This window comes from Pinus tabuliformis, chromosome 1_1 (genome assembly GCF_031772625.1).
Source record: "Pinus tabuliformis cultivar Carrire ecotype Pingquan chromosome 1_1, CPIR1, whole genome shotgun sequence".
NCBI lineage: Eukaryota > Viridiplantae > Streptophyta > Pinopsida > Pinales > Pinaceae > Pinus > Pinus tabuliformis.
In genome coordinates, this window is record NC_142297.1 from 576140457 (window position 1) to 576154432 (window position 13976).

Genomic DNA, 13976 nt, shown 5'->3' on the forward strand with positions numbered 1-13976 from the left:
GAAAATTGAAGACAATATTTTTTAGTGTTGTGGATGTGAGCCATGCATTGTATTTGTAAGAAATTATATGGTGTCATGTTTGACTTATGTATTGGTCTTAGAGAATATTTGAGTATATACCTAGTATCTCCATGGTTGGAATATGATAATTGTACATGTACCTTAGTCAAATGATAGTGTAAGCTTGATGAGTCGAAGTGTACTTTGATAAAGTTCATGGTAATATGGAATCTATTTTGTAGATGACGTTTCGTGGAAAATAAAATATCACAGATGTAGTGTATGCTTTGTCATCATCCAAAACCATTTGATGTGATGTTTGTGGTAAGCAAGAAACCACTCGAGGTTTGATGGGTGAGGAGCATCCATAAAAACCCATAGCTGTAATGCTAGAGCATGGTTATGGGTAAGCCTCAGAAAACCCAAGATATTGATGATCCATGAGGAGTTAAAGGTGTAGGTATGAATACATGTGATGGAAGAATGGTTGAATGAACCATGTAAATGAAGGAGATCCTATTAGACTAGTTGTTGTAGTGGATAGTCATCCTTACATTCGAGTGGATGGTTTCTCCTTTATATGAATTTTAACATTCTGGTAATGTTTATATCTTATAGATGTGATGAACTATTATCCTCCTTGTCCACAACCATTTCATACAATGGGAATGACTCCTCAGACAGAATCTACACTCCTCAACCTCCTTTACCAGGGCCGAGTAAAAGGTCTTCATTTTTAGTTGTAGGATGGAAGATGGATTATCGTGCTTGCTATAACCAATTAATTAGTAGTCAATATGGGAGACTTACTACAAGTAATTGTATGATAACGATTTAAGTTGTTGTTTGATGGATTAAATGCTTATATAAATTATGGTGATTGTTGCTACTTGCAGGTGTTGAGTAATGTAAGATGCATAAGTGTTGTTCTTAGGGTTGTACCGAATAGCGAAAGAAACATGCTCTCTATTGTGTATCTATGGATTTCCCCTTCTACAATAATCATAAGGCCTGCACTAGGGGTGGTTGATCTAGGTGGATGTTTGTGGCCACTTTCCTATCGCACTTGGACCCCCACAATTGTCTCTTTTAGTTTTTTAGTTTCCTTAATTGTAGCACAATTTACTATATTTAGCAGCTTTTCAGGTCCTAAACTTCCGGAGCTATTTTGAGGCCCTAAACAATGTTTTTTTGGCAATATTGTACCAATGATTTTCCACTTAAAATTGTCTCATTCGTTGTAGTCCCCAGAGAGATCTTTCCAACGGGGTATCATGCGCGTCAAACGGAGATAATATGACCAAGTCGCGACCCTGGGAAGTTGGTTGTCCAACTAACCCCAACGGGGTCCATAAACTCTTGGTGTTACATCTCCTCGGGTTAGGGTTTTGGTTGTTTAGGGTTTGCTATTATTTTTCAATAATAAAAATGCCCTTGAGCCTCATTGTAACACAGTTCAGAGGCATGTAGCCGCCACATCTCTTCTCAGAGATAAGTTACCGTCGCCCTAGTTGTTTTCTTTCCATTTCTGTTTGTAAGCATGTTTCAATATTTTACACTAAAGAAATTAAGCATTATTGTTGTTGCATCTCTGTATTTATGGTTATATTTGTAATTTTTTGTGTTCCTGTTTAAATCTGGATTAGTGGTATCAGAGCGGTCTACTCTTTCTCTGTTTTTCTTTGCATGTCCCTATTGGGTTAGTTTTTTAGCTATTTTTTGCACATTCTTTCCCCTGTTTTGACCTTTTTGTCCTCCAAGCCTGTGCCCTTATATGACCAAACTCCCTGTTTGATTACCTTTTTAATCGATTTTATTGTCATGTTACTTTCTTATATTTTACCGAATAATATGAGGCTTTATTCCTTTTTTGTGGCTAACTAGGAGAGCATTGAAGAAGTGTTTTGGGAAGTCTATCTTTTTAGGTGTGGCTTGCGAGAACGAAGTTATGAAGCAGACAAGCAGCAAGGATTAACTGTGGGAAAGGGTAGAACAGTTCACTGTTACACCCCGAGTGTTGTTATAGGTTGCTACTACACACTTGTTGTTGTTACAGATTGCTGTTGTTACAAATTGTTGTTACACATTGGATGCTATTACAAATTGCTGCTACACATTGGATGTTGTTACACCTTGCGCTGATTCGCCATCACACCAACAGTGCTATTGTCAGTTATGCCGCGTCATCCCAAATCACCATTCGCTCAATTCTATTGCACCGAAGCTGGAAATGTGGGTACTATTCCACATAACAGCTGTCGGTAGTAGGGATTGTTTATTTTTGAAGCAACAAGACTCCAACAATTGCAACTGATGTATATTTATTTAGCAATAGGTTGTAACTTTATTTTTTTATCAGCATGAGAATTGGGAGATTCTCATGACTACTGTATTTCTAATTTTCGGGTTGTAATAATTATAAAAGACTAGACTTTTTATGTATCAAAGGACAACATATAGAAGAGTATTGTTACTCTGTTTCAGTAATTCTGAATTTATTTTAATATCGATTAGCACAGTGACGTTGTTACTGCTTTCCAACTAATTCATTAATCACTTTCGTGTTCTTCTTGTGCCCTGCTAAGGAGGAAGGGCCCTCCTCTTTGGCAGGGATTGTAGTGATATAGGTAGTGTACATTCTAGTTTAGTTCATTGATTTATGGTTTCTCGTTGTTGCTGTACAAATCGTGGATTACATTCGCTTCTGTTCCTATTTATCTTGGGTTGTTACACTGAGTTAATCAACAGAGTGGTAGTAAACGGCTGGAATAGATGTTAGTTCTTGTGTGGCGTGACCTTAATTTAATAGCTACGAGTTGTGATTTAATTCTGTAGAGTGTTTTTTTATCTACACGCATGGTTTGATTCAGCAATTTAGATCAACGACATCTTTTACAGTTTTCTGCATTTTCTTCTGCTTGGCTGGAGTGTATCGGCATAGACAGTGCGAACTCCATTGAAACAGCAAGACCTACCTTGGGTTGACAATTAATGTTGCAGTCTGAGTCAATTAAGGTTGATTAAAATAGCACTACATTTTGGCGTCATTGTCGGGGATGGCAAGTTGACGATACAGTCAGCCAAGTTGTTTGTTTGATATAGAGTGCTCCTAGTCCATAGTTGTTGGGCGGTAAGACGAGAGGTAAGAACCTGCGCATCACTCTAACATACCTGGGTGGGCTCACCATTGTGATTACTAGGAAACTTAGGAAATTTTGATGCTTTGTTAGTGTGTCTTCAGCTCTTCAGTCGTTGGGTGGTAAGACGAGAGGTAAGAACCTGCGCATCGCTCTAACATACCTGGGCAGGCTCACCACTGTCAAAGACTGAGACACTTAGAGTGTGATTTAATACACATAGGGTCCATGTGTGCACTTGTAGGACTTACAGAGATACTGAAATCACCCCCACTCTAATAAGTCACAGGAATGACGGGTCGTAAAAAGGAAACAAAGGGTGAAGATTTGGGAAGGAAGACATTTATCCAGGAATTAATCTCCAAGGCAGAAAAATAACAGTCCATCTCTCGAACGAATGCAAGGAAAATAAGGACACAGAAGGTTGTTACTCCCATAGCGAAATCAGAAACCTCCAATCCCTCCATCTTGGGACTGTATCATTCTAAGGCTAGCACTCATACCCCCAAGATCAAGGATTTGATTTATGAGCAAGAAGGGGAAGTTAGTAGACAGAATTTGAGGACCGAGGGGCAAAGGGAGACCGAGGAGGAACAACGGACACCCGAGATGAAAAATCACCTGTTGATTTATCAATATCCAGATATGGGTAGTGCGGTGAAACAACCAGTCCTAGGGGTATGTGAGGCATTAATCATATCTGCAGGGCCATCACAAACGAAGCTCGAAGAACGTTTGATATAGAAAGGATTAGAAGAATTAATCATGGGAGACAACAATGATAACAATGCTAAAACAGACACCATTACCACTACCTTTGATTTCCCAATCGGTAATATCGGAGGTGAAGCTCCTATGAAAAATATTCCTCTATCGTCCTTACCATCCTTCCAGGGGATGACTGTGGAAGATCCAGATACATTTCTATTTGAGTTTGATGTCCTATGTAGAAGTTATGATTATACAACAGATGCTTAGAAGTTAAAGCTATTTCCTGCTACCTTAAAAGGAGAAGCCTTGAGATGGTTCATGGCATTAGGCCCCGCTTCCATTTCAATGTGGAATGCTATGAAGGAGACATTCTTGTCAAATTGCCACGACTATTGTAGGACCAGGGACTTAAGGGAAGGGATATTTAGAATGACACAAAAGGAGGAAGAAAGCATAGAATATTATGTGGAACGGTTAGACTACATTCTGCAGAGGTCGAAACACAATGATTTAGACCCAGAAATCTTGAAGACTATATTCATCAGAGGAATGAGGGATGATTGCCTTAACACCCTGAACCTATTAGGAAAACGGGATATATCACAAGAGCCATTCGTTGAAATTATAAAGCTCTTCCTACGATGCTCTCAAGGATTGTCTAAAGGAATAAGTACAATTCAGTATTCCTTTATTCGCATACAAAAATCTGTAGGTGGAGGAGTAACTAGAGCGGAGATCAAAAATTTGTTCGAAAAATTCAAGATCGATATCCTCGGTACTCTCTCGGCCCAGATAACAACAACACAGATAAAAAAGACACAAGCAGAAGCTGATACACCCATGGCCATGTTTTGTCCGACTTGTCGGAAGAAACATCCTCACAGGGAATGCGAATTGAGAAGCATCAGCTTGTGTAATATCTACGAGCTAGAGCATTCGACAGAGAAGTGTCCAGAGCTTCTTAGACTAAAGGCAGTACTCAGAGAATCAAGCAAAGAGGTATAGTCCTCTTACTTTGTTGCACTAAGGAGGCCATGGCAACCGTGACCTCCAGGTATGTATCAAGACTTTTCCTCTTTCAATTCATGGAAAAATGCATATAATAACCATCAATACCCATGGAAATATTCTGTCCCTCCTTTAGCACAGTTCCCTTCACCCTAGAACCAATGGTCTCCATCTCCTCTTGTTCAATATCCTCAATCCCAACCATACCCGTGGAACCAGAACTGGAGAGGAAATGCCCAAAATTAAGCTCTACCTGCACCACCCATGCAACAATAGCTGCAGTTACCTCCTTTCCAAGCCCCTTCTCCTCCACCACCTGTGCGACCCCAACTACCTGTGCAACCTAACCCAAACCCAAACAATAAAGTGGCTCAGGGCATAGAAGCTCCTACTACCTTCCAGACCTACCTTATTACCCCCGTGGAGCTTAATGAAATACAATTACGATCGGGCACGGTAATTAACCCTCCTATCATTACAGAGGAGGACTGTGAACCATCCAGAGGAGACGTCAGAGGCTCTGAGGTGGCTACTGCTCCTACAAAAGTTGATATAGAGGAAGTTGTTACATTTGTAATAACTAATTCAGGGAAGGATGATACACCTGTAACATCCGATTCGACTGTTGTTACACAGGACCCCTCGTATGCTTAGAGATTGGCCGAACCTGCGATGACTTCACAGCCTGAATCTGATTTTCTTAAGGAGTTGCAAAATTTGTATGTACGAATTCCTCTGCTACAAGCCCTTAAAGAAGTACCTATCTATGCCAAGAGAGTGAGATATTTGTGCATCAAGAAGCCTGAGAGGAAACCTAAAGACCCTGCCACCATACATGTCATGGGAAAGTTATCTGAATCAATGTCTGCTCAGCCTCTATTTACTAAGTACAATGATCCAGGAAATCCTACGGTCACTGTTTACATTAATCATTATCCCATAGCCAATACATTGATTGATCTTAGGGCTGCCATTAATGTAATGATGAAATATGTCTTTATTGCTCTCAGGCTACAGGGACTCAGACACACTCCTACTATGCTAGAATTGGCAGACAGGTCCTGTGTTAAACTTGAGGGGATGTTAGAATATATAGTAATTACAATAGCTTCCTGGAGATATCCGACTAATTTCCTTATTCTACAACCCAAATCCAATTTGGGGGGGAATCCTGTGAACCTAGGGAGACCTTGGCTAGCTACTGTAAATGCATTTATAGGCTGCAGGATGGGATACATGGTGATCTCGGATGGCCAGGCAACAAAAAACCTTAATCTTTATCCCCCAAAACCAAATATGAATGTGTACAACCCTTGGTGGGATGAATTTGAGCCTGAGTCAGATCTTTCCTTGCCACTCCTCACTCTGGGGAAAGCCCAGTATTTCAAATATGAGACAGAAGATGATGTTATTAATGGTTTTATTAGTAATTCACTTTCTGTTGCTTCTGTTAAAAATGCAAATGAGGAGGAAGAGGTGGAAGATATAGATTTTGAACAAATGAGAACCACTCTGAATATTTCTAGTAGTCCAACTGAGATTTTAATCCCAATTTGACTGTTGAACAGAACCAACGGCTGTTACAACTGTTACAAAAGTATAAAAAGGCATTTGCATGGGATTATACAGATATGAAAGGGATCCACCCTAACCTATGCACTCACTATATTTATTTGAAGGATGGCTGCAAACTAGTCAGATAGCCACAACACCACATGAACCCTGCACTAAAGGAAGTGGTGAAAGAAGAACTACAAAAACTCCTAAGTGCTAATTTTATTTATCCAATATCTGATAGTCAGTGGGTGTCACCGCTTGTCATCGTTCCTAAAAAGAATGGAAAGTGGAGAGTCTGTGTTGATTATAGAGAACTCAACAAGGCCACTCAGAAGGACCATTTTCCATTACCATTTATAGATCAGGTCCTTGATACTCTCTCCGGAAAGAAATTATTTTCATTTTTGGATGGATTTAGTGGCTACAATCAGATACAGATTGCCCCAGAAGACCAGGATAAAACGACCTTTACTTGTCCTTGGGGAACCTATGCATACAGAGTGCTACCTTTTGGGCTCTGTAATGCGCCAGCAACCTTTCAAAGGGAAATACTAGGAATTTTTTCTGACTTATTGAATGACTGTTTGGAAATCTTCATGGACGATTTCACACCTTATGGAGATGCTTTTGAAACAACATTAGTCAATCTGGAAAAAGTGCTAAAGCGATGTGTACAGACTAATGTTTCCTTGAGCACTGATAAATGTCACATGATGATGGCTAAAGGGATCATTCTTGGAAATTACATTTCTGCTGACGGAATCAAGGTAGACCTTACAAAAATAGAGGTAATTCTAAAAATCCCAACCCCCAAAACGTAAAAAGAGGTACATAGTTTTTTGGGGCATGTAGGGTATTACAAAATATTTATAGAAAATTTTTCAGTAATTATGTCGCCATTGTTTTCCTTTCTCATCAAGCATGTTGATTTCTTATGGACAAGGAAGGGTGAGCAGGCCTTCTTAAAGCTAAAATGTTGTGTATCAGCAGCTCTGGTCTTGCGAGGACTGAATTGCGAACTACCGTTTCACATAGCTACGGATGCATCATATATTGCTGTAGGTGTTGTTTTGGGCCAAGTGGAGGATAAGAAACCTTACACTATTTACTACGTAAGTAAAAATCTAACTCCAGCTGAGCTCAATTACACAGTGACTGAGAAGGAGTGTCTTAGCAGTCGTGCATGCCATCAATAAATTTCTGTATTAATTGACCGGGTATCATGTATTAGTACACACTAACCATTCTTCCATTCGTTTTTTAATGAATAAGACAATTACAAATGGTAGGATTACACGTTGGTTATTGTTGTTACAAGAATTTGATATCACTATTGTAGATAAGCCTGGAAAATATAATGTAGTAGCTGACTTTCTTTCTAGGCTAACTATTGATGAAAGTTGCACTCCTACTGAAGATTCTTTCCCTGATGAATATATTTTTGCTATTTCTACTTACTCACCTTGGTATGCAGATATAGCCAATTATATTGTTGCAAGGAAGTTTTTGCAGTATTTGTCCTCCAAAGAGAAAAGGAAAATCATACAACAAAGTGCTACATATACCTAGATAGATGGGAACCTCTACCACACTGGACCTGATTTCCAGATCAGACGCTGTGTTAGAGAGGACGAGGTCTTTGATATTCTCAAATCCTGCCATGAGGAACCTTGTGGAGGACACTTCACAGAGAAACGGATAGAATACAAAGTCCTTTCAACAGGATACTACTAGCCGACAATATTCTAGGATGCTAAGAAATTTGTGAAGCAATGTTATAGTTGTCAAAGGATGGGCCAACCATTGCAATCATATGAGATGTCATTACAACCCCAGATCGTCATAGAACCTTTTGAGAAGTGGGCTCTAGATTTTGTGGGACCAATCAATCCTTCATCTAGACAGAGATCCTACATCTTGGTCTGTACTGACTATGTCACAAAATGGGTTGAGGCAAAGGCACTAACCAGAGCCATGAAGCAGGTTGTCTCAGACTTTCTGTTTGAAGACATCTTCGTCTAGTTTGGCATACCCAGAGAGATAGTCACAGATAGAGGGCCACAATTCACATCTCATAAGATCCGAGAGTTGGTCAAGAAATATAAAATCCATCATAGAATCACAACGTCTTATCATCCACAAGCAAATGGCCAAGTAGAAATCACTAGCGATGTCATTAAGGGGATCCTTAATAAGACTGTGGCTAGTGATAGAAGAAATTGGGCTAACAAACTTCTAGAAGTGTTATGGGCATACAGGACTACATGGAGGAACACCACTGGATTCTCACCATATGAACTTGTGTATGGAAAGAACCCTTTATTCCCCATTAATTTAAAATTAAGACACTAAGGACAATGTTTTAGGTCAATTTGGATTTGGATACAACACAAAGGCAGAGATTGAACCAGCTCACTGAATTGGAGGAAAAACGGTTGGATGTTACCCAACAAATAGAGATTATCCAGCAGCAGAGAGCTAAGTGGCACGACAGATTTATAAAGAAGAAGCAGTTCTAGAAAGGAGATTGGGCTCTCTTATATGACTTAAGGTTTAAATACTTCAAGGGTAAGCTCTGCACCAGATGGCTAGGTCCTTATGAGGTAGATGTAGTCTTTGAAAATGGGACTATAAATTTGGTGACCATTGATAGTGAAAGGACACCATTACTTGCAAATGGGCACATCTTTGGTTGTATCACAAACCTACCTCGAAGGATTCATTTGTCAACATTGTCACAAATTCGAATCTACAGGTTACAGGAATAGGGGAAAGCCTCCCTGTGCTACAAATAATTTTTCCAATAAGTGTAACAACTGAAAACCACCTAGTGATGGCTGTTACACCTTCAAACTTCCAAATAATACTAATAATAATAATAATAATCTGGTTGTGAAAACCTTTCTCAAGTGCAGACAGATACTTTTGTAGTAGTTGAAAACCACCTGGTGGCAACTGTTACACCCTCTGTAACAACATTTTTTATTCCAAAGTATATCATGCGATAAGTGTTGTTACACGATCTTTTATTCTTTATCTTTTTGAAGAAATTAAATTAATATATATCAGTCGTCTTGGCTGTTACATCTGTAATAGCCTAAAGATTTTCAGGAATAAAATGAGATATCTTATTGCAATAAATAGCAAGAACATCACCATGATCCTTGTCATCAGAATTCAGTTCGCACATCTCGCTGCCTAAGATGATTTGACATTGCACTGCCCATTACTTCGCCCCACGTCACCAAGGTATGTCATCAAAAAGGTAATATTGAATTTGTTTTATTTTGTAATTATGGAAACTTAACATGACTATTGACGGCCGAGGATGACTGTCATAATTAAGATGGGGGAGGAACAAATCATATTGCAGCATGACTGTCGCATGATTTGTAATTATTTGAAAAATCCAACAATTAAGGCATGGGACCTAATTATTATTACTTAATGCCGAATCATACCAAAAAGGGTAAGTGCACCATCGACGAGACCTCTCCATGACTCAACATTAAGGAAAAATTCATTGTGCAGTACAAACCACATGTGCCAAATCCTAATCCAAAATCTTCAGTTGCGCCACCCTGCCACCCTACCATTTGCCCCTGCTGGAAGCATTGAATCCCCATTCAGAGTGTTCAGAGAGGAGGAAGATAGAAGTACATGCATAAACAACTAGAGTTTGCATCGAAGGGAAGGATAAGTAGGTGAAACAACACTGAATTGCATAAGAAATGGGAGGAGCAGAAATACAGCACGAGCCAAGGTCTACAAAAGCCCTGGAAGATTGCCCTGAAGCATGTCAGGTTTTCAAAGATGTAGGTTGGTTCAAATTCTTCCGGAGACTGGAAGGATCAGACAATGGTATAGCCATGGAATTTGCAAAGAATCTAGAGAGAAACTAGACAGAAGTCAGAGGGTTGAAATTGGAGGTCACAGAAGGAGTTATTTCTAGAGTAACAAGATTGCCAGCAGAAGGGAAGAGATGGTTTACTAGGAAGGTTAATGACCCTTCACTAAAAGGGGATTTTCTCTAGGAAAGTGAGTCGCTGATTAAGGAAGGCAGGGGAATTTATAGGCTGTCACTCCCCCAGCCATGGGAGGATGTTGCTCTCTTCCTCATTAAGTACATTACTTGTGATGGAAGGGAAACAATTGTGTTTAATTTTCCATTGTTGAACCATCTCTGCCATCAACAACTGATCAACTTTCCTTATTTCTTATTGGGAAATATTATGAACATGGTTGCAGGTATGAAAATGGCCGCACATACAGAAACGTGTGTTACTAACCATGGCATTATTAAACTCATTGTGTTGGATGCCTTGAGCCGATAGGGCAAGAATTGGGAAGAGTTCATGCGGAAAAGGCTCAGGACCACTCGCAGAAGGAAAACAGAGATGGCTGGGGAAACTCTAGAGGTGACAAAGGAGCAACCCCAGTCCTCGACAGTGAGGGTCAGCAAGAAGTAGGTTGATAAACCAATTGGCGACAGAAGTCTGAAGCAGAGAATAAGGGTTAGCAGGCACCCAGAGTCCCCATCCATGTCAAGAAAGAACAAAGAAGCAATCGAGTAGAAGGACGAGGAGCAAGCTCAGCCAGAAAAACCTCCTTCACCTAGTAAGAGTGAAACCCAGTCTTTGCTGTCAAAAATTGAAATTTTAGAAAAAGAAATTAAAGAATTGAGGGAAAAACTAGCAATAGGAAAGGTAGAGCCAAGAGCCCCAAGGCTAGATACTTTGGCAGAGGCTGTGGACACGTCCAAAAGGGGGGAAATCCTGGGCACTTTGTGCGTAGCATGTGCTGAGAAGTTGGTGGAAGCATGATTCAAAGTATGTGTAGCAGACACTACCTCGATGGGGACTCAAACTGAAATCTGGGAAGTTGTTGGTGAGCTCCAGTATTGTAGCAATAATGCTACAACTCCTGGGGCTTCCTGTCTCTTAATTTTATCAACCCGGTAGTTCGTACAAACTTGGAAGCGGCGGTGCTATATGCACAAGTACTAGCTCTTGTCGCAGCTGTCACTTGGTCAGCTGGCACAAGTCCGCTAGGGCTCAAGCCAACTTCTATAGGCTCTCAGAAGAAGCTTGCTAATTGATGGACGAAAGCTAATCTCAAAGGAAAGCTACTTTACTTGACAAAAATGAACTGAAAGCAAATCAAAGCATGTAAACCTAGGAAACCCTAATTTGACTAGACTAACCTCTACAATGCAAAGAATGTAAATGCAACTTCTACCAATGCTGTCATTACCTCTAATAAGTGAAAATGCATGGATCTAAACTACTTGCATCATGAAAGTTATGTTTTTGTATTTTTCCTTTAAGTGTGTGGAATGATTGTGATCTTGTGCTAACTAGGGTTTGGTTGTGCAGATGGGATGGAGAAGGAAGGAAAGCGTGGGACAGGTTAGGGAGGCTAGGAGAGGTTCCTAGGGATCCTTAGCAACCATCCACAGAGGTCCCTCACATTCAGAAGCTCGGCAACCGAGTGAGTGGCCTCCTACAGGAAGCCTGCAGAGGATCCTACAGGATACTCTGTTTTCTACAGGATGTTTACAAATGGCTACAGGATGACCTACCGTGAGTGTTTGGCGTGATGGAGGAGTGATGAAATGGTAGAGGGAGATGTGTAAGGTAGGAATGAGGCTGGTGACGGCTCAGAAGTTGGAAAATCAGATGAAGGAAGAGTGTATGCAATGGTTTGATGATTGGAAGGATGGAACCAACGAAAGTTGAAGGAGATGGAGCTATGTGGGAAATGAGAGAGTTGGAGGGTAAATGAGTGAGACAGAGGTTAAATAGAACTTGAGGAGGTGATGAAGATGATAGAGATGCCCTGCACAATGCTCATTTAAACGAATCAATGAATTCTTGCAAACAAACCAAGTCCTAGCTAACTTAATCTAATTGTCAATGAAATAAATGAACAGCAGCTTTGTTTGGAAAGAGAACCATGTACTTCACGTGAGAAAGAGCGTTCCAAAAGATCTAAATTCATAACAAACTCCTACCGATCGATTCTAAGCATAAAAAGCTACGTTACCCATCAAAACCAACTACCATAACAAAGCAAGATCTAAAGAGCAGATTTTTATTATGAGAATGCAGCAAAGACACATAAGGATGAACAAGGGAGGTACTGGGCGCTTGAGATGGGCCCAACCCCAAGAACTACAGCCTCCCAAGAAATATTTAGAGCTGGTGCAAAGCTGGATCCATCTTTATTAATCGAGAAATGAAAAGTACATCAAAATTGTCCATAAGGAGAGCTTGAGAATGAGCTGAAAGCAAAGCTAATCCATGGCCTAAAATTCGAACTACAAGCTAGCTAACTAATGGCTAAAACAAAATGACTAACTAGCTACAAAAATGACTACCAACTAGCTACCAAAAATGACCAACCACTAGCTAACCAAAATGAGGCCCCAAGCCTTCTTATTTATACAATTTGAGGACCCAACAATCCTCCTAAAAGTTAGGGACTTGGCTGCCCAAGACTTGGAGTTAACAGCAGTCCAACTTGACTTGCTTGGCTGCCCTTGAGTTGATTGATTCGGTGGCCCTTGAACTCCGAGCTGATGGTGGAGAATTCGAGGTAAGGGTCCATAAATGAGGGGGACACCTTCCTACAAATCCTCTAGCTTGTTCTCCCACGAATTTGGCTGCCAAGTGCTCATTAAGACCTTCAATTTTGTCTCCAAGTTGACCAACAAGGCTACACAAAGCATCCATTAGACTTGTTGGCATAATGACTAACCAAATTCACTCTATTAACATAAAAATAATCAAAAACATGCAATAAACAAATGAGAATGGTGGACTAAGCCAAATTAGGAGGTTGAATGAGCCCAAATAATTGTACATTTTTGGGGCTCATCAGTTGTTACACCAGAGCCTGTCAAGGACGTTGCTTCTACACAAGAACCAGCAACCGAGACAGCACAATCCACAGAGAGTGATCAAGCAATGGATACACAGTAACCTTGGTTGACACTTCTATTTCATCAGAACCAATAGTGGAGGGGGAAATCAACCAAGAGGAGGAAGAGAAAGATAATATCCATGAGCCGACGGTCAATGTTGTTGTTACACAAGAACCAGCAGCAGAGACCGAAGCTGGTCCAGAGGAAATCGATGAACAGAAGCCTGTGGATATCACTGCTGCCACACAAGAACCAACAGTGAAAATGGAAGCTGACTAGGAAGGTAGAGAAACTGTGATAAAACCCACTAGCGAAGATGTTGTTACATAAGAATCAATAGTTAAGGTGGGATAGTTTCACTCTCAGGAGGCTGCTACACCCTCAATTGATAGTGCATGTGGAAGAATGCAGGGTCTTGATGAAGGATGGCGTTCTAAGAAATTGTTGTTATTGGCAGAGATGAAAAAATGGAAGCAGTTGGCGTTCTCTCTACAGGAGGGAGTGATTCCACTTAGGTCGCATAAAAGAATGATGGATTCCCTAAGAGAAAAATGGCTAAAAGAAGAATGGGAAAGAGAAGAAGAGGCACGGAGGCATAGATAAATTATGAAGAAAAATGATAAACAACTGCATCAGCT

General features: G+C 40.3%; 1 pseudogene; it reads left to right on the forward strand.

Annotated features, from left to right (window-relative positions):
- Positions 1 to 5528: 5528 nt before the first annotated feature.
- Positions 5529 to 13976, forward strand: part of LOC149214537 (cytochrome P450 782C2b-like) — a 28273-nt pseudogene continuing 19825 nt past the window's right edge.